This window comes from Falco biarmicus, chromosome 2, assembly GCF_023638135.1.
Source record: "Falco biarmicus isolate bFalBia1 chromosome 2, bFalBia1.pri, whole genome shotgun sequence".
In the NCBI taxonomy this organism is placed as follows: Eukaryota; Metazoa; Chordata; class Aves; order Falconiformes; family Falconidae; genus Falco; species Falco biarmicus.
In genome coordinates this window covers 77,388,519-77,410,395 of record NC_079289.1, presented here as the reverse complement: position 1 = coordinate 77,410,395, position 21,877 = coordinate 77,388,519, and the positions used below count along the sequence as shown (strand labels likewise).

The 21,877-nt window shown below is 40.2% G+C and overlaps 1 protein-coding gene across 1 annotated transcript in view; it reads right to left on the bottom strand.

The window, feature by feature from the left end:
- Window positions 1-21,516, bottom strand: part of DYRK1A (dual specificity tyrosine phosphorylation regulated kinase 1A) — an 87,804-nt gene extending 66,288 nt beyond the window's left edge. Inside the window, exon 1 of the mRNA XM_056327566.1 lies at window positions 20,606-21,516. The gene's annotated coding sequence lies outside the window, so the exon portion shown is untranslated. The remainder of the gene's footprint in view (window positions 1-20,605) is intronic.
- Between the last annotated feature and the right edge of the window lie 361 nt (window positions 21,517-21,877).

Here is a 21,877-nt window from a genome sequence, read left to right as displayed (position 1 = left end):
ATTGATTCCCACATGACAGCTCCCACAGACAACTGCAATGCCACAATCTGCCTTTGCCTTTCATTATTCAAGAGATTTAGACTGGATAGACATACACATAGCTAGGTACTCTCTGGTCATATGTTAACCATATGCCTGGGTCTTAAACCAGACTTCACCCCATAAATTTCCATACCTTCTGCTAAAACAGGTATACCTCTGATATGAAAAGTGGTAATGGACAAGTCCTGCTGATAGCCTTTCCACTTTAATGTGACAGATCAGATTTAACTGCCCAAGCCTCAGTTCAGGCTGAAAAACTTAAGCTTGTCTACTTCCACCTTGTATCTCAAGAAACTAAATGAAAATATTTAGTTCTTGAACATCAGAATTTTCCTTAACACATGTATCAGACTTCACCCACTTAGATAGAGATTGTCTGGGGACACTTATTCAGAGATATTTCTGAGCCACTGCATTCAGAAAGGAGACGAAAAAGGAATAAATTTCTTCCATTATAAATATATACTTTTATGATCCTAGAAATCCTGCAGAACTCAATGTAAACCTTCTCTAAAAAATAATCTCTAGCCCTTAAAAATCAATCAATGAGCTAGCCAAATCATCAGCCTTTCCAACAAGACTTCAGTCACAACATCATCCTGATGGTAAACTCACTAGGAAAAAAAATTACTATACTTAGAGCTCAATCATTTAAGAAGCCTGCCACGGAGGATGGCCTCAGCTCTAAGCTTTCTGCTTTATTTTTCTTCTCTCAAGGCAACAGACAAGACACAGTCTGTCTTATCATCAGGTGATGATTTTTTTTATGCAGGACAAGTTCATAAGCTTCACATTTTTATTAGTCAAACTTAGTACTTGAGAAATAGGGTACACACTACCTCTCCAGAAAGGAGAAAGAGACTGATTTAGTAGGTTGATAACAACAACCAAAGCAGTTTTGGCTCACAAATGGCTATTCCTAAAAATTACTCTGAACATGCTCTTCAACATGGAAGGATAACTTTTTTCTCTATTTGCACAACTTAAAAAGTCCCAGCCCATTATTTCGCTTTTTCTACATATCCCAGGCATAGTACCAAAACAGAATATGTAATAGCCATGCAAGTATAGTAAATGGGGACATAATCACAACTTAAGTTTTCTTACAGAACCCAGATTTGCCTTTTAATTAGATCTATCAATGTTAAAATGTTGCTTGAAGGGAATTTTAGGATTACTTCAAGGATTTTAGCATACCGACAAAGTAACTGGGACCTTGAGCGCACAGATGGGAAAGAGAACTTAAAACAGGAATAATCCCTTATTTCCAAAACTATGTATACCAAAACTGCTCTTCCAGCTCTTTTTAACTTGGAAATGGAAGCCTGTAGAGGAATGAAGCTGGGTTAATTAGCATTGATAATGTACAACTGTGGGCTGGCTTCAGGGGCGGCGGGTTGGCTGATGTAAATAAAGTGCAGGTGTGGCTGGTTCTGTTAAGTGGTTGGGCAGCCAATGAAGAGAGAGCAGCCGAGGAAGAAGCAAGAGAAGAGAGAACAGGCCCTGGATGAGGAGAAGGCAGCAGAGGGACTTGCGTGAAGAGTATGCTGGTATGAGATGGTAAAAGACCTTGTTGCAGCCAGCTAGTTTGGCAAGTGCTGCAACAGAAACCCAAGCTCCAGTTTTCACCAGACATGTCAGTACAGAAACAACATGTTTAAAACTCTTGTTCAACATGCTTTCAAATAGCAGTTCATATGAAGTTCAATAGCTTTAAGAATTGACAGTGGTCAAGTTCAGGCTCCATGACAACCCGAGACATGCAAAACCGACAGTGAATAAACTGAGTTATTTCATTAAAATAAGAATTCTTAGGCTGCGGTTCCCCAAAACCCAAAGCTGATTTAGACTTGGCTGCTGTGTTCCCACTTATACCCCTCCTTGCCCCCAACCACTCGGTGCAGGCCCATCTCTTGCACCACACATCTGGCACCTGCCCCAGTCTTGTTGAATCAGTTCTGCAATTTAGTGTGATGCAAAATATTCACCTTTTTTGATCAGTTTTCTGCTGACTCTGCAGAGCTCTAGAGCCCAACTCAGGCTCTAAGCTTAAAAATCTACACAGTAAATAAGAACCTAATTGTTCCTTTTAGAGCATGAATACAGCTAACATTTATATTCTGCATAATACTACTTTATCACAGAGAACTTTATTTGCATTTTTGTGCAGTCTTTTGATGTTCTGGACCTTTGAAACTGACAGTTCCTAGGTCAGGGCAAGGACTCAAAATACTGATACTGGAAATGAGGAAGCCATGCTTGACTGTGCTGGGGTAATAAACAGGGCATTCTGCTCATGGAGGGAGAACCTCATTGCATTAAGCACTGTGTGATGCAATAAAATGGTGATCCTCACCTAAAAAGCTCACTATCTAAACATACCGTGTTTGTCCACAGAAAGCTCACAAACTTTACCTATCTATAAAGTTTGCTATATAGGCTAAGAATACAGTACAAAAGAAGTAAAGAGTAAAGCTGAAGTATTTCCAATAGTTCTTACCAAACTGCCACAGAGCACCCTGAAGACCAGAGATAACATCTGGTTTGACAACAACAGTTAACAGATCCCACCCCTATTTCAAGAACACAAGTGAAATATTTACAGGCTTTTCTATATAGAGTTTGTGTCTGTCGTAATAGTCTACATTAAATTTATTTCTTCAAATTTATTTATCACGCACACCAACTACAAACTTCTCTGATGCTGGAAAGCAAAATGAACAAAAAACTTTTCACCACAGCATCCTCACCATTCAGCTCTCAGTGTCCCAGCCTAAATCTCTACATAGACCTCCACAACGTGCTTTAAGTCCCAATTCAGGCTCAGGCTGACTAATGGAACAGTAGAAAAGAAATCCAAATTCAAAATCAAAAATAATTCTATTTTGGATTACTGCAGCAATCACATAGGGAACATTATTTCTATTATCTTAAGAGATCCCAATTCAAAAGGGTAAGGAAATGCACTTTTTTCAAATCTCAAGATACCTCTAGCATTAAGCACAATACTTTCTATTTCTTATGACCTGCACTTACTACATACACCCAAAATAAATTACAAAAAAAAATTAGAGTATTCATATTTCAACATATGAATTAGCAAATGCAAAGACACAATTTCTTAGATTAAGTCCTTCAGAAAATTAATTTCACTATTAAAAAAAATTAGTGTTAAAAGTCCCTTAGCAAACAACTGAAGAGCAAGTGGAATATAATCCCACTGATACAAAGCATTCTATGTTCCACCTGTACTCTCCCACACTCTCTTCACTTTATTGGTATATCATTCCTAACTTGGTGGTTGTGCTACATTTCCATAATTCACATTAGAAAATAAAACATTATCTAGGAGCCATTTCCTATAAAATGTCTAAGCACTCATTAAATCCCAGAAAGTACTTTTTTTTCCCTCTTCCCTTAAGGTTAGGACACTAATGACTGGATTGCAGTCTCATTTCCTTTTCTCTCCCTCTGTCCCAAGATTCTTTGGTTCTTTTTTTGTACAACAGCACAGATGACATGGGACTCGAGGATAATTGCCAAGAACATCTGAAGAGCCAGGTGACATAGGTATTCTCATTGGAACTGAACAACGTGAGTTCAGATTCTCTTCATCTGAGGAATACCCTAAACCACCAGGAAGGGTAGCAGCCCACCTCCCCCAATTCTCAGGTGCACAGTTGTGCCCCTTCCTTGGAAAGCTTCAGCTTTCACAATATACTGTAAAACAAATCAGCTCAACGACCCCATCAAAAACTATTCACATCTTTGTCAGGTTCATTTCCTGCCCGTTTAGTAAACTGAACTAGCTCAGCAAATGGGAAGAAAAACTTAAAGCTAGCTAGACTAAAAAGGCTAACAGGCCTTTTTGTGCCAAAAAAGATGCCAGCTCAGTTTATGCCACATAACATAACTTCCCACCAAGCGTATGCCTCCACAAGCTGACTAAACTCAGGGCTACTACTCATAAGAAAAGAACAAATCACAGACGAGACTCATCTTCCTGGCGCTCTTCCGCCTCAAGATTAAACAGTTTAGGTAGCTAAACTGGCAGTAAAGTTTTTACCTTTACTTAGATCATTAGTTTTTTGTGCTTAGCTTCTTAAGCTGGCCCAACATGGAAAAGCAAAGCAAAAATGCCAACAAAGAGAACGTGGAAGTATGCTTATCCAAGGAAGAAAGTAGACAGGGACAGTCTCTTGTGATCCAATTTAGGCTGTCAAACAGCCATGTCATATTCCCTTGCAACATCCAGGCACTGCAGAGGTAGGTGTTCCAATAATGAGGGTCCTAAGTCCACCTGTAGCCCTAGCTTAATTCCTCTATCTCATAAACCATCTTTGAAGCCGGAAACCACTGTAACTCTTGTATCATGCTCATGACGTAATCTCCAACACATATAACATCACAAGGCACTCCAAAACTATGGTAAAGAAAAGTCTCCAAAGTAGATAAACAAAAAAATGCACAAATGGGTTTTCCCCTTCTTTGTTCCTTCAATGTAGTAAATAAATACACGAGTAAAGAAAGATTCCACATTTTCTTCCCATCATTCACTCCAGAACTACACCCCTAACATTTCTCCGAATATAGATCACTGTCAGCTTCAAAAATTTTTAACAAAACATGAACCATACTAACATAATAGTTTTTAACCTAACATAAATCAACATGGGTTTAAGTTCCAACTGTAGTTCATTTACCATGGCCTTATTCCCCAGTTAAGGAACCACTGACCTAGAAAACTGTCACTGAAGGAGATAAATTAACAAACTTCAGTAAATTTTCATATAATTTAGTGATGAAGTCAAAATACCTTTTCTGTCAGATTTAAAGCTCTGAGGTCTTCCTTTATTATCTTGTTAGTCTCCATCCCTGCCATTAAGCATAATATTAAAGCAAATCCTGATATATCCCAAGATATACCAAGATATTAATACAGATGTAGTAGGCTGCAAAATTGTGCCAAGTTTTAAATGGTATTATAATCCACTAAGAATTCAAACACCCTATTGAAGTCATATATGCATGTGGAAGCATGCACATACAGGGAGAAGAGCCAGTATAGACAGTGGGTACACATCAACCAACAAAAGCTTTACTAGGATACATATCCTATCACACTGAACAGAGGTTTCATCAAACACTCATGACAGCTCTACACCTTTATAAAATATGGTTACAGGTAGCTCACTGGAGACTCTAGAACACTTGTTCTGCCAGATAAAATCATTGGCTTTTCTGCTATAAATTAAAAATATAAAAAACAAAAAAGCTGAACAAAAACCCCACACCTTTAAGCCCAGAATGTATTCACCATCTAATATGACCTTATACACAATTTTTTTAGAATTGCATTCAGTAATTACTCATCAAACCTTTATCAATGTATGGAATACCAGACAAAAAGATCCAATCATTTGAAAGCCTTCAAAGACCAAGAAACCATGACACATTTCACCAAGTGGAATAGATTGCCAATCACCATTAGAACTGTATTATTTCCTGCTTAACAATATAGAAGACAACGAATTTTTGGTGTGGAAAAGGTTTTATGACTAATGAGGTTGCAGATACCCTACCATAAGGTAACTCAATCCAAAGTTGACAGTTCAAATTCACAATTATGTTTACAAGTTATCTTTTGTCAGCTTATCCTCAGTAACTGACCACATACCTACCTACCTACCTACACACACACACACCTTTTAACCCACAACAAACGCTGGAGACTTTACTTTTACTCAGACATCAGAAAAAGAAGGTGAAGGCTAAGGATGAAGTAGCACATCAGATTGCTAAGTCATTGGAATCATCTGATGTTACCAAAAAATAAAAAAAAAAGGGAGAGGGCTGGGGTGGGAAGAGGGCAGGAGGCAATTATTTTTTTAAATAACTGTGTTGCATTATGGTCCTGAATGTGTAGTTCAAACTTAGTCTGTCAACCTGGGATAATATTGTTTTGAATCCCTTTTAGAGTACAGTCACTATGGTAAGGTATGGAATTCATTTTTTAATATCTCTAATGGCAGTCATAAGACAAAAGTCTAAAAGACATCTCAAAGATAAAAGCCCAGGAAAATTCTAACAGACACCTTTCAGACTGACTGTTTAATTAGGTTTTTATGAGGCCAAGTAGAAAAAGTTTAACCTTTGGGTCAGTTTATATGAACCTCACCAATTTCAGCATCTGAATACTAGGTATAAACTGATCAATTTAAGGGCAAGTTATTTGTCATTTGTTCAAGAAGCAGACATTGCAGTAAAATTTTGACAAAATTACCCATTTAAGTAATTCTAGGACATGCTAAGATTACACAACTTTCTGATTCTTCAATAGTATCTTTGTCAGCATCAGAAGTTGCTAGGGTTCTGACCACAAGAGTGTGGTTTCCTATAGCATTTTTTTTCCTGAAAAAAATTCCTAAAATTATTTTAATAAGGCAGGTTGCAGGAAGGAAACGAGGACATAAAAAATGATCTTTTAAATCCTGACCTTACAGACCTCCAAACAGTACTCAAGATCACCACATCTGAGGTATCCAAAAAATAAAAAGGCAAGAAAATCTTTAGCGTCCCACTGAAGGAAGACCTTGCAGACTACCACGAATAGCTCACTAGATGGAAAGACTACAAAACAAAGCCACTTTGACAGAATTTTTTCTTTAATTTTCTACTAATGTTACTGATGTATTTCATGTAATTATGTGCTGTGCTTTCTAAGAAAGGTTGCTGTAAAAAGGTAACTTGATATAAATCTGCTCTTTTTTTCTATTTTGTGAAAAAGCTCAAAAAGAATGTCATGAGTATGGTCTGACACACTCTGTGGATGATGCCAGCAGAGGTATCCTTAGGAAGAACACAGTTTTTCTAGACATACCTGAAACAGCAGACCAACATATGAAATCACAGGAGCATAACAAAAGGGATAAGAAAAGCAAGATTCAGAGTTCGTATCAGGTACACCAAATGGACCAACGGCAGTCTAACAGACTCATCTCCATAGCCCTTCATATGGCCAGTTTCCAGTGCAAGGCAAAAAAAAAAAAACAACACTGAACAGGGCAATGTAGTCATCAAGATGGTCACAAAAGGAGAACTCCGTCCCACCATATAGTAAACACCATATACTACACTGACATCCTCCTTTCCAATGTAAGTTAGAAGAAGCAAAGCCACATTTAACGGCTTCAAACTGGAACTTCACTCTTCCAAACACTTTTCTGTATTTAAACAAGAAAGCACCATCTTTGGAAATAAGCCAGAACTCCACACTGCTAATTTGAGACTTTACTTGAACTGAACATAAAGGAGACTCAATAACTTCAGGGCTTAAGAGAAAGATCTCTGTGGAGGTCAGTGCTACATTGAATGTACCCAAGAAAAATGCATCCCCACACAGATCTAGCAGCCAAGGAATACTCTGCTCTCCCTTTTTTGCTCAGAGAGACTTTTATACAAAATATTTCAAGTTAGCTTCATACTGGATTTACAGGAACTACTAGAAAGCAAGAAGACATTCTTCACCATGCCTCCGCGTTTAGGAAAGAGCAAGAGACACGCTAACCTGTATGGATTGTATCTGCCACAGACACTGCCTGAAAACACTGAGCAGTCTTCCTCCCTTTCCTAAAGGGGTCAAGGAGATGTATAACATCCTGAAGAGCAACAAAGACAACCAAAGTGCAAAGTTCTGAAATGCAGAATAGTCAACCCAAAGCCAGTTAGGGAAAAAGAAAAACAAGGCTTTATGAAAAATGCAACTGCTTGCTGAAGAAGGGGATAGGAGTAGGGAAAGACAGGCACTAAACATCAAAGTAGCTAAAGCATTATCTGACTATGGAATCTCAACAACCCCTAGAAACCAAGCAATGCTATGTTGTTTATCACAAGCCAAAAGTCTTTAGCCATGAAAAACCCATGCATAAAACAAGCATGATGAACAAAGTTTACTGAAGAGTAGACTAGAACAAGACTCAAACCAGAAGAGAAGATGGATGAGATTTAAAAATTTATCAAAAAATCAGACAAGCCACAAGCCACCGAAGAGTTACAGCACTTATGAGTAACACTTTTATTTACTAAACAAAAAGGAACCAAATGAACATTTCCAAAGACAACTACTGTAATTCAGAATAGTGTTTGCCCTGTTAGCACACACATCCTGACAGCAGGCTGCTTGATAACCTGATCTAGAGCAGCTGGCCTAATGAAATAAAACTCTGCAAGCTCAGAGTGATATGTTTAAGTGCGCTCTCATGTAAGAAAGTAGAAGAAAGATGTTGTCCATCACATTTTGCATGAAGAAAGCGTGCCTTGCAAGGTATTTAAGGTACTCCTGCCCTCAGTCCACAAAGGCTTGGAGAAGCAAAGGAGATGAGCAGGAAACAAGCAATGGAATTTTTCTGCCATAAAGTGTATTGTCCAATCTTCCCTGTTTTATTTCAAGTTAATTTTTGGATTATTAAAATACAGATGAACATTGAACTATGAATGGATTCAGATATTACAGAATCAGTACACCTCTCTACTTTTCCAACTAACAGGTAAATAGTTATCACAAAATTTAAATAATGTGAACAAAAATATTAGGTAACTGAATACATGGAAGTAAAACAACAGTATAATCCCAGCAGCTCTGGCCACTTGTTTAAGAGGACAAGAAAGCATGGAATTTCCAAAGGAGTTATTTGTTTGGTTGGTTTTTAACATAACTGGTCCAGCTGGTGGTTATGCTAAAACCTGGCTATAAAGGGAAAATTTTTTTCATGCCTCTTTTGTATAACAAGAATAAGAACACCAAGCATTTTTACTCTGCAGTTTAGATTCTAGTATCAATAAGCTATGCTCACATCTTATAAAGACAGCTGAAAAATACCTTTTATTAGAATATTAACTTTAGAAACTTCAATTCACCTTTCAGTTTGTTCAAACAGGAACAATACATATTCTGTGTGCACATACCTATCTTAATGCAATAGAGAGCTCAAGTAAAAATTTCAGAATTTTGTCATATTGTTTTGTGATACGGGGGAGGAGGCAGGAGAACAGAAAACTAAAAACTCTGGGTTTCTTAAGAGGTTTTAGTCTTTAAAACATGGGTATTTTTTTCCCCTCCTCAAAAACATTGTTCTTACAGGGGGGAAGAGAAAGTAAGAACAAGTGAGAAAGAACAAACAAACAGGAGAAAACACTGAGCAAGCAAGAGACCAAGCAAGTAACAGAGAGCTGCTTGAGAGACCAAGCACTAGAAAGGACATGGGAGAAAAAGGGCAAGAGCAGAAGTTATAAAATTGTAATAAGAATGATTGAGAGTGAGAAAGAACAAGAGGAACAGCACAAGTGAAAAGAGCACAAGAAAACAGATGCATCAGGAATAAGCAGGACAGTTAGACAGCAAGCCAGAGAGGAAGAAAGCAAGCGCAAGCAGGAGAGTTAGAGAGGGAAGTTACTACCAAGACAGACTGTGGTAGCGTGTTAAGAGTGCACACAAGCAGGACAGCATCAGAGTAGGAACATTTGAGAGGGAATGAGCATGGAAGTTTGAGACAGCAAGCAAAAGTCTGAGAGAGGCAGAGCGAGGAGGGGGAGACAGAGAGATAGACTGACAGAGGAGTGATTTACTACAAGAGGGGTGGCAAAAATTCCTCCAAATTATGTTCTCCATTAAGCAACAGTGCTATCAGAGCCAGTTAACCAACCCCTGCCTCTTCTAGGCACCCTGTTCCTGTCCACCCACACAACCCATTCCATTATCTTGTCAAATGTCTGAGCAGCAGCACAGTGTACTGGGTCTGGGAACCAATCTGACTGAAAAGTAACCTGATTCTCCACCCCCACACACACCCAAATGTTATATATATAAAATTATATATTTCAGCCAACTCGGTTGCCAAGTCTGATTCACTGGTTAGTCTTACAAACAGCTGTGCCAACACAAAGCAGGTGGGAACAAGCAGCCAGAATTTGGAGTGAAGGGGAGCTGCTTAAGTGGTAACTGCCTTCAAAGAACTCCTTGTTGCACGCTTTGCCTTAGAACGACACGTCCAACGATTCCCCTCAAAGTGTTTCAGTGGCTCTACATCTTACAGCATGAACTTTGCATCAGTTTGCTAATATTTACGCTGTAAAACAAACACGTATCATGTCATTAGATTAAATACTGTGTATGTCCCACACCCCTTGTATATGAGATATGAAACCAAAGAGTTGTTGCTTTTCATCTTTCTGCTTCTTTTTTCTCAATTATTTAAAATTTGGCTTAAGTACAGTTCTGGGGAGAGCAAGTTAATTTTCACTAGCCCCAGGAAAACATACAGATTTGGGTAAATGGAAGGAGAAAATGGTTTACAGTAGAAGGAAAAGGGGGGAGAAAATCAATGTTGCTTATGCTTTTCTCTCAGTATACTGTTCTTTGCTGTGCTGCCCTTCAGCATTCTCTCAGCACTGAAATTATGTACTAGCCTGCGGTCTTGTCTCATGCTAGAAGATGGAATTGATCTGGATGAAAAAGAGATAATGAAGTCTTCTCGAAATTCCCCCGAAATTTAAGAAGGTATAGCAGCAGAAGACCAATAGTTTCAATCTTTACTCATCAGCTTCTGTCAGTTTGCTTCCCTTCCCTGCCACTACTATGGAGCAATGTCTCAAGACTCTGTGAACGTCTGATCAGCTGCAACTAGAACACAGATTTTTATTGCAGAAGAGTCATATTGAACACATTTAGCCAATTTTCCCTCATGAAAGCCAACCAAATCCAAGCACACAGAAGTGTGGTTTACACACCCGGTACATACTTGCACAGGTAACGCTTTGTTCCCCAAACTGTTCACTCTCAAGTGTTTGACCCATAAGACTTGAGAACTCAGCCCTGCCAGATCAGGTAGAAGACATGGGAGCTTCTGTACTAATAAGATAGAGATGTTTCAATCATACATATTGGGCAAATACCCCATATGCCTCTCTCTCCATGTGAAAAAAAGTTTTATAGGTGTCATAAAATTAGAGACTAAGTTAAGAAACGTTTAAGGCAGGCCTGATACACAATTGTGCCTCATATATTTTGCAACATAACATTTACTTACACAGTCAACTGTTACATGATAGGCATGTACATCAGGAGGACAGCACATGGAAAGCAAACTATAAAGTAAATGCCAGCTATACCAGAAATGATTCCATTTACTGAAATAATCCATCATTTCTTTCCGAAATTGAGGTACGCATATCAGAAGGGGAAAGAGAACTGCAAATAAAAAATGAATTTATTTTTAAAGACAAGCAATTTCCCTTGGCAAAAATTCGTTCAAAATCTTAATTCTCCCGCATTTCCAAACAAATCCTAAATTCCATGAGCAGAATCTGGATATGCTGAGTCACTCTCCAACCTTAAGAGACTGCTTCTCTGAGTTACAAAGCACTCTGAATAAAAACTCAAGTCAAATGCAACTGCAAATACAGAGCATTCTGCTATTTAAGACCCTTAACCTCAGCTCTGCCCATTGCATCACTGCGTAACTTCGAGCAAGTCACTTTACCTTTTTTGCTTTCATTCCCGTTCCCAAAAAGCAACTCAGTAATATGTATTTATCTGCTGTTAACAAAGCAAAAAACTGCTGTATGGAATGCAATATGAAGCTAAGTGCTATACAAGATGCTTCAAATACCTGAAACCCCTCTCTCTACCCCAAAAACCAGGAACTCAGTGCCTTAGGTTAGCCTGCCAATAAGCAAAATACATAAACATTTCTACGTTTGGAGGAGGGTTTTTTCTGTACATTAGATCCTCATCACCGAAAAACATTACTTCCACAAGATGCTGAAAGAATCCATTAGCATCTGCTACAATCAGATACTAAAATGTTACACCTGTGCAGAAGCCTATAAGAAAGGCTGAGGAAAGAAAGAACCTGAGACTAAGTGCAAGGTCTGGACAGTGTGCAATTATTAAGAACTTGTACATTAAAAAAGTAACTATATGGTTTTCCTATTTTTGTCAGTGTTTGAGAACTTGACTCTGGGAATTTTTATGGAAATAATTAATAAATTCAACTCTACAGAAGTACTCAAGATTAAAATATAAGGAGAAAGACGGTGCTTCCAACATATGGAATATAATGCATACCTGTTTCCTCAAATACATAAATAAATTGGCACTGTCAAGCTGGGAGCTCACAGGTTTCAGAATACACATAATGACTAACACATAACTTAGAAATTGTTTTCTGAGCCCACTGTACGCTTGCTAAAAATGCATCTTGAGCTTCCACCTCAACTCAAACCCCAGATCTCAGGGGTTTTTTGTTTTATGCAAACAAAACTTTGCTTTAACATACAAAATTAAATTTAAGATTTTTGTTTTTAAAGTAGCAGCAGTCCAGAGAAAAGAGAATGAAAGCACAGCATATAAAGAATCCTGTCTCAGAAAATACCAAGGGAAAATTTTTCAAATATGGGAGTCTGAAAATTAAACTCTCCATCCCATATTCAACCTCTTGTATAGAAATAATTGCATAACCTCACATTTCAATAAAATTAGGTAGGAATTACAAGACTCAAATTCTCAACAAAAAGGAGCGAGACCAACAGTATGTGTTTTAACTGTGTAAACCTAAGATGATACTTTTGAAGTAAAAAAAAAAAAAAAAAAAAGGCAATAAAGACATACAAAATGAGTGACACAGGGAAGGTGAATTACATCCCCCCTCTCTCCTACACATTAAACACAATAAAACTTTGGAAATACACATTAAAGGGCAGCAAATGTAAACTAAAACCAAGGAGACCTTTTTCACACAAAACCCAAATTATTTACTGATCTCAATCAGAACACGTTGCTGATAGTTGATTTTTTTTAATTTTTTTAAGAACTAGATTTCTTACATTGAACATTACAGGGGGCCTCCTATGCTTCAGAATTTAAGTCTACCATGAACTTCTCAGTACTAGGAAAATATTTAATGCCATGAATTACTGCAATTTGGTGTTTCCTTTATCTTAAGGGTTTTTTAATAAACATTTAGAAAGCTGATTTAATTTTTTTTTCTGCTATTAAACAAAAGCCCCACAACCTATAAATACCAATAGTCTGTACATACACAAATCATGGATACAGATTGACCATAGGTCATTGATCATCTCCAGTATTTCCAATTGCAAAGCACCACATGCATGTACTGGCAGAGCTTCAGAAGACCTCTTAAAAATGTCAGTTTGCCACATTCCTTTTCTTCACATACAAAACACTGAGATGAATGTCACTGGGTATTGCTACATACATTTTACTTTTATATTTCAACTCCATTAGAACAGTAGCTAAACTGAAACAAACATATTTTAAAACGTCTCTGTTCAATTAGAGAAGCAGCATTTTTATAAATTGTGCAGAAGAGAGAATTATTACAAAACACAACACTTGAACCTTGCGAACTATCGGCAGAACTTGTTTTCTCCTTTCTTGAAGTAACTGTATGCTGGTTAAGAACATCTAGCAGAAAACCAGAAGCTATACCTGCTTTATGCAGGTGTAAAACTACTTCTTTGCATTATAAAAAGAAAAAAAAAAAAATTTAAGCCACACTTTAAAACAGAGAACTTGAGATAACACGCGTAACTTGGCCAACACATTTTTCTTTCTTTCTTAAGTTCTGTAAGAAATTAAATGTAAATGTTTTAGCAAAAACTTGTATTTTGGTTTACTGCAATTGTCTGACTGCATGCACATTCAGTAAAGGGGTACTAGGCTTTACCTTCAAATCCACATTTAGAAATTGTCTCCAGTTCTAATGGTTCTTTACACAAGATAACCATTACCAAATTTCTAGTCCCTATCACATGAAGCAAAGCCAATCTTGGTTTAAGAATGACAACAAAAGTTGTCAGTGTTATCATTAACCACTAATGTAAGGCAGTCAAGTACTTGTACTCCAACAATCTGTTTCCACATGGGCAACTGAATTTCTCAAGGTTTCAAAACTAAGCTCATAAAGTTTTAAAATGTCCATGCTGTGAACACAACTCTGGTTAATTTAACTCCATAGAGATACGTAATTGAATGTTTTGATGGGTAAAAAAACTGAAAGTAGGCTCATATGGACACTGTGAACCACAAATGACTGCACGCTATGTAAAATACTCAGGTGAAAATATCCCCAAAAAAATCCTACAAAGAGAGGAGATAAAAATTCTTGTAAGGGCCACATCAGATATCACTAATTATTTCCATTCATGTCTCCAGATTTTTAGACCTCCTATCATTAAGGTTTTTGTACAACAGACTATCAAATTACAATAACCCAGAAACCTCTTATTTATCAGAAGAAAAAACAAACCACAAACACATATGCATTTACACAATGCCATAACAAAAATGTTACATAGGAGAGCACCATGAATGAACAGGTATGCATCGCAAAGTCATAAAATTCTGATTAAATAGAGAAAGAAATTATACTTACTTCTTGTTGTACAGTGTAAAACAAAACGGAAATCAGATCCCAGCTAAAGTCTTAAGTAGTACAACAATGCAAAACCAAGCAATTTTTAACTATGCCCTTACAATACAAACTTCAAGTACAGTTTATAATATAGTATCATATTATACTCTTTCCACTCAAGCCTTCAACATAAAACATTCTTTTATGATGCTGTCTTTAGTAGACATAGTTCACAGATGAGGTTAATTGACTTAGAAATTAAGCTTGTAAAATGCAGTGTGTATTAAAAATAATAAACCATCAGGAAAAGTTTGAGGAGATACAAGGGTCACTCAAAATAAAGCTGTAGTAACTGCATAGTTTACTGTCCTCTCCCCAGAACTGCACCTACTAGTACTTCTGATTTTGGGGGAAGTGTAATATAAGTTTATAGCCTTAGCATATACAGAACTTTACTTCAGAAAAATAATCTGATTTCAGCGGGAAGACATAGACAGGTATTGTGCAACCATGTACATGTTCAACATTTGCAGTAATGCTCATTTTCCTGCACAGGGCTTGCCATAAAAATCTTGACTTCTAATGGCATACTGTGACATTGACAGGAAAGTCACCCTAAATACAAGAACAAGACATTCTAAGCTTATGAACATCTGATTGTGGTGGAAAATGTACATTCCAATGTGTTATTTCACAACTATGAGCCAGTATTTGTAATATTTATGATCACTTCTTGTAACATTAACAAAGACATCAATACATCTCAAACACTAACTTGCAATTTTTGGCATACCATTAAATTAATACCTACTTATCCACAAGTTAAAATAACAACAAAGAAGCCAAAATCAGACATGATCCAGGAAGGTTACTGAGCTTCCAGTATCAATTGGATTTTGAAAGGGTGTATTAGAAACTTAGTTGTAATCACCCACATGCCCTATACGTGTTTCATGTAAAAGTCCTGTTAAAACTGTATTTAAACATGAAGAATATACAAGGCTATACATTTATAAGTAGAGAAACATCTGTAGTTACAACTGGACAGACCAAACAGATATCAATGTAAGGAAATTCACAGTGTACAAAGAAATATAAAACTGAGTAAGTACGAACACATTAACTACCTAACAATTTTTCCCCTCTTTTTACTCCTTCCTTCAGTTTAAACAGCATACTGACAGCACAGACACTGAACTACTTCCTCTACAAAGGAAGTGGATGCGTTATGTTCCAATTGGCTCCTCAGCAACAGGTCCATTGGCAACGCAAATGAGAATCTATTAGCAATTTACGTAGTTCACATGAACACAAATTAAGATTTGAGCACATACAGGTAAACAGGATTTTGAATGAACAAAAACATTAGCTACCTGTCTTTGAGGTCAAGAAGACAAAAAACAATGAAGAATAGGATTTTGGGACACTAGAATTTAAGTTTCACTGGCAAGTTCAATTTAATCATTAAAAAGTATTTAACTATGATTGTGCCAACTAGTCATTCTACTAGTTTGATTTTTCTTTCAGTAACTCATAAAAATTCACGCTAAATTTTTTCAATTATATTTTGAAAGAGTAAGTTTGCCATCAGAAATCAATTTGTATATTTCCATTCTTCCCTTATTTTACCATCCCAACAGTTATTAAAAAGAAAGAGGAAACTTTTCAACACAGATGTATTTATATATTATTAACTATTCCTTTAACTGACTCAAAACACAGTCTACTTTTATTTGCCTCAGCCAGGGGCGGGGCGGGGGGGCAGGGGGAAGAAAAATAGAAGGCTTTGGAACTTTATGTAACAAATTGAAAGCTCGCTTTCTCACAGCTGGCACAAAACTGACACTTAATGGAGTTAATTTCACTTTCATTTACTCAGTTTCACTTTCAGGTATTTAGTGCTACTAAGACCCTGGAAACTTTGCAAGGACTATGTTTACAAGTAAGTCCTAGCTTGTGTCATTTTCATTAGATAAATATTTTCACTGCTTTTAAGAAATGCTATATTCAGAGATGAAATTAAACTGATTATGTCTTCACACAGGACAGCTGAAATAGCTACTATCTAGTAGTCTTCAGAGGCTCCAGAGTATTCATACTGTATGGATGTAAGCAGAGCTGACTGGGAACTATCTTTCACATTTCTCTAGCCCTTCAGTGGGTATTCTCCCTGTAAATCATATGGACAAGACATTTTGCAATGAGGAAGTATATGATAATGTCAGTACCTCTCACACTGAGCCACCTCATCTCCAACATTTTCAACTGTGGAAAAACCCACCTATCCTTTAGGGATTGGAGAGAAAAGGGGGAGGGGGGCGGGTAAGCGAGAGAGAGGGGAAAAGAAACCTTATGAAGACAATGGGACTTAGCCTGCCTCATCATTATGTGCTTTCTAGTCAAACAGGAGCTCCTTTTTTGATCTGTGCTCAGACAAGCCATAATTAGGCACCCACAAATATTGGACAAGACTCATACATATGACTATTAGGGGAAATGGAGCTAAATTCCAAATAAAGCTGGGGTGAATATGAACTAGAGACCTATTCTAAAATAATTAAATACATTTGTACTGGCAAAAGCAGTTGAGTTGTTTTTTCAGTCATGCTTGGATAAAACAGAATCAAACACAGAATTTTACCTTCCCTCCCCGTAAGGGAGAAAGATAACCAAGGGATATCAATTACAAACTGTTACATTAAGTGTTACATGCAGCTAATTATTAGGTCACTGCAATCTCAAAGGGACAGTACCAGATAACTATGCATATCAAATATGTCTTTCTGGAAGTAACAATTGTTTGTATTACCAAAAGCTTCTCCAGTGTTCTTAAACCACCAATAGACTACAGTTCCCATGACTCTCCTCTTGAAGGACCCATCCAGGTAAGGAAGGAAAAGGAGAATACTCCCCTTCTCAGAATGGCTTATTTACTTTTTTCTGCACTTACGTGCTTATAAGAAAGGCATGTTTGCTCAAGAAAGGTTTTTTTGTAGTATTTCAAATAGTCATAGAGAAAAAAAAAGTCTCATTGCATAAACATCAAGTCTTCTAGACTTCCTTAAGTCTAATTAGCAAAAAAGTTACTAATGTTTTGTAAAAATTTTCTTTACCACTCAAAAAAAAGAGATGAAACTATAATTTCAACAAATAATGCGTTGTACTCTGTGATAAAGACAAAAGCAGTTCTCTGTAAATAATCCTATTCTACAACAACAGAACTATTTACAAAAGGATTTTAGAAATTATACAAGTCTCCCGTGCTCCCATAAAACAAAGATATCAAAGTTTTTTACTTTGCTTTGGAGAACAGTTCTCCTAATGGCATTAAAAGCCACCACAGTAAGACTAAACATATACTAGTCTTCAATTCTTACTCAAAAACATAAGCTGTAACAACTTTCAACCTACAGTCCCATAGCCAGGGTTAGAAACACCTGAAATAAGGAGAGTTTAAGAGGAATGCTGAAAAGAAAATCTAATTATAGCTACAAAGTTGCTGCTTTGGTAAGCGTACATTTAGTCTTCACCACCCATATCAGTTCAAATGAAACTGTAAAATGCTATAATAGCAAATAAAGGTAGTTTTTCATGCATTTGACTAGTCTTCTTGCATAGTAGCATATGACCACATGGTACACTTTCAAACATGTTAGCAAAAATTAAAACGGACTTTTTTCACTTTATGTTGAGGTGTTGACTAACTAATTCTAACTAAAATGTCAAAAATACCACAGTAAGTCCATTAAGGCAAAGCCTAATAATGCAGTTAACCCAGACACATAGCTTCACAAGGCTGTATCAGAATTAAGATTTTAAAATGTGGTATACATATTAGTAAATATGTCCTAATTAAATGTAACTCTAAAAGCTCAGACAAGGCACCCAGTTTCTACTAGATACCAGTCACATTTTTCTACTTTGTTTAAACTATCAGCCAGTTAGAAGTCATTTATGGCCATCACATGTTAATTCCTAGTCTACGCAAAACCCACATACTTGAAGAACTGACAAATTCCTAACGACTACCTCATAATTTTACACAAGTAGCAGAATACTACCCATAAATTGACACTGAAATAGAGAACTCTTGGCTGCTATTAGGTAAAATTATCCTTGTTGCAGTTTCCCTGTCACTGTCCAACGTGGGGGAGGGGATTCCAATGACAAGTTCTAAATCCACCCCAAGTATTGATTCAGGAACTGTAACACTGCTGCTCATGTAATACACTTTCTTACCTATATGCCTGCAAACAATATTAAACTATTGTCATATGTAAATGTGTACACAGTTAATAGAAGGAATTGCCCTCTTTTTCTTGATTCAAGAAGACTGTGCTCTTCATTCAATTTTGAACAAGATATACTTGCTTTACTCAAAGAATATTAAAAAACCATGAATTGGCCTCAATAAGCTTCATAAACTTTGACAGCATTTTTAATTCACAACAGAAAATGTAAATTTAAGACTTCACACACATATTCTACTTCAGACTGCAAATAAGCCAAAAACGAAGCGTAGCCTACAAAAGTAGTCTATATATATACACACACCAAGTTCACCAAATATATATAGATAATAGTTAACAAATACTAGCTCATACGCAGAGTTATTTTCAGTGTTATTATTCTAATTCTATGAAGTATAATTAATTTTCCAAAAATATCCAACCTACAGAGGTCCGGGGAGCAAGGTGTGGAGAAAAAGAGAAACAAGTTTACCAAAACTTTTTAGGGCTACAGACTATTCCAATCAGATGTTTAATTCTGCTTGGTTACAGGCAGATAACTAACTACTGCTACAAATACAATTTTTTTGCTTTTTTATCACCAGATGTCATCGGCGTATTCTTCAGCTTCGCACACCTCTTCTTAAGGAAAGGAGAATGAAATACCAACACAATAAAACAAATTGTTAACTCCTACTTATTTAGACACCCCACACCCCCCACACGATGCTATATCCACGTAAGTGTGCCTGTATACCCACTGGCAAAAGTTAACAGCACACTCTCATTCAGATTAAAACAGTAGGTTGTCAAAAACACGCTTGTTGATTTATTTTGTAGTCAGATATTCTGTCTTTGTTAATTTTAAAGAACAATGAATGTTTATTTCCCCCGATGACTGTGGAGTAATAGGAGAACTAAGTAACAGCAGCAATCTAGACACATGATCAAAGAGCCCCTACATAGTCTTTGGACAGACTAAACCGAAAACTTCAAAGCTGACTGAGATTCAAAAATGCACCAATTTCGAAATTTCAAATTACAGTTCTTTTAATTGTGTTTTCTGATTTTGTGGCGGCGGGAGGGAATACCACTCCAGAGAAGGAGCACCGTATGTATGAGATGAGGTCTCCAATTTCCCCAGCAACACAAAGCTAAATTCTTAAAAGGCTGCAGCCAGCTATTAAAATATAGAAGTGCCTGTATGTCCCTGTGGCTATTCCCGACTGCGTCTGCCTCCTCTTCCCCACCCCCCGCCCAGATGACAGTCATCTCACACAGGTACTCCTTCTACATCGGCCTCCAACTTCCCCACCTGCCACACGAGTCCCTCGCACGGCTGCAGGCCGGGGCACCTACGGCCTCCACCACAACAGGTGCCTGCTCAGCTGATGGTTCAACTCCTGACGCCCTCCTCGCCTCCCTCTCCCCGCTCCCGGGCCGGGGCGAGACCTCGCACCCGCCCACCGCAGGGCGTTGCGCATAAGAGCTGGAGGATCCAGCCGAGCTCCCTTCCTCCGCTGCCGGTTCCGCGGCCCTTCTCGCCGCTCCGCTTCCCAACCCGGCAGCGACAGCCTCTCCCGGACGCCGAGGGGAAAAGGGCCGCAGAGGCCGCGGCCGCCGCCGCTGCCCCCCCGGCCATGCCCGGCCTGCCCCAGAAGGGGGCGGCGGTAAGGAGGGCGGGGAAGAAGGCCAGGTCCAAAGCCCGGTACAGGTCCCGGCCCTGCCAGCGCCGGCCCGGGGCTCGGCGGGCCCCTGCGCTCTCCCCACCTCCTCTCTCTAAGATGGCAGCGGAGCTGCCCCCTGCGCTGCGCCCCCCTCGACCGCGCCGGGCCGGGAGGTGGCACCAGCTCGTCCCGCTGCGTAGCTCCCCGCCACCGGCTGAGGCGTCTCACTTACCCGTGTGGGGGGCGGCGGGCCCTGCGCTCCGGCCCGGCTTCTCCCGGTCGAGGCCTCTTCCCTCGGGCGGCGGGCGCAAGCAGGGCGAGGAGCGAGCGCTTCCCCCGGCCTCGGCCGGGGCCCCGGCGCGGCAGCGCCTCCCTCTTGTGCGCTCCGCAGTCCGGCCGCCCCGCCGCGCTCGGGCCCGCACGGCTGGCGGCGGTGCCGGTGCCGCTCGGGGCGCGGGGGGCACCGGCCGTAGGGTCTGTCCGCTCCGCGCCTTCCTCTCTGGGCGGCGAAGAGGGGGGGCCCGGCCCGGCGGGCGGATCCGCGGCGCTTCCTGGCCGGGCTGGATTTTCTATCGCTCACAAAATGGCGCGCGTTCCAAACCTGCGCAGCGCCCGGCAACGGCAACGGCAGGGCCCGGCCCCACCTCGGCTCGGCGGCGGCGGCGGCCTGAGCCCCGGCCAGGCAGCGCGGGGACAGCGGCGGGCGGGCGCGAGCGGGCGGGGGGAGGAGGAGGAGGGGGTGGGGGGGAAGCGCAGCGCCGTACCGAGCCCCCGGGAACTCCTCGCTCCCTCCCTCCTTCCCTCCCCCGCCTGCCAGCCGCTACCTCCTCCCCCTCCCTCGCTCCCTCCCCGCCCGCTCCTCCCTCCCCCTCCCTTCCTCGCGAACCGGCTTCGCCAGGGCGCCGCACCGCCCCGCCGCCGCCGCCCCGCGCCCCGCCGCCCCGCACCGCTGCTGCCGCCGCCTCGGGCCTGTCCTCGTCCGCGCCCGCCCGCGCGGGGCGGCCTGCTTGCGTGCCCCGGCGGACCCGCGGGGGACAGCTCTGTTGAGGGTGTTCTTTCGCTTTCTCGTGCGATAACGTCTTTCGGGGTGGAGGTGGGAAGGAGGAGGGGGAAAAAAAAATAAATAAAACCCACGATTCAGGCGGGAAGTTTTTTTTTTTTAAAAAAAGCTAACTGACAAAATGGCGACGGGGCGAGCCTGTTTCTATGGCAACTGTCAATCACGCGGCCCGGCTGCCCCACCCCGGCCGGGCGGGAGACGGCGCTGACGTGGGAGGGCGGGGAGGAGAGCGACGGGCGAAGGGCGGGCCATGGTCGCCCGGGCAACCGCTGCCCCCCCGCCCTCCGGCGTGTGACGGTATCCGCGCCGCTGCGGGCCGGGATGGCCCCGGCGCGCCGCGGCGTGGGGGAGGGGGAGGCGCCAGGGCGGGGCACGGGGCCGGTAACGGCGTTGGGGGGGAGGGGAGCCGCTGCCCTTGCCCCTGCCGCGCGGTGGGCGACCGGG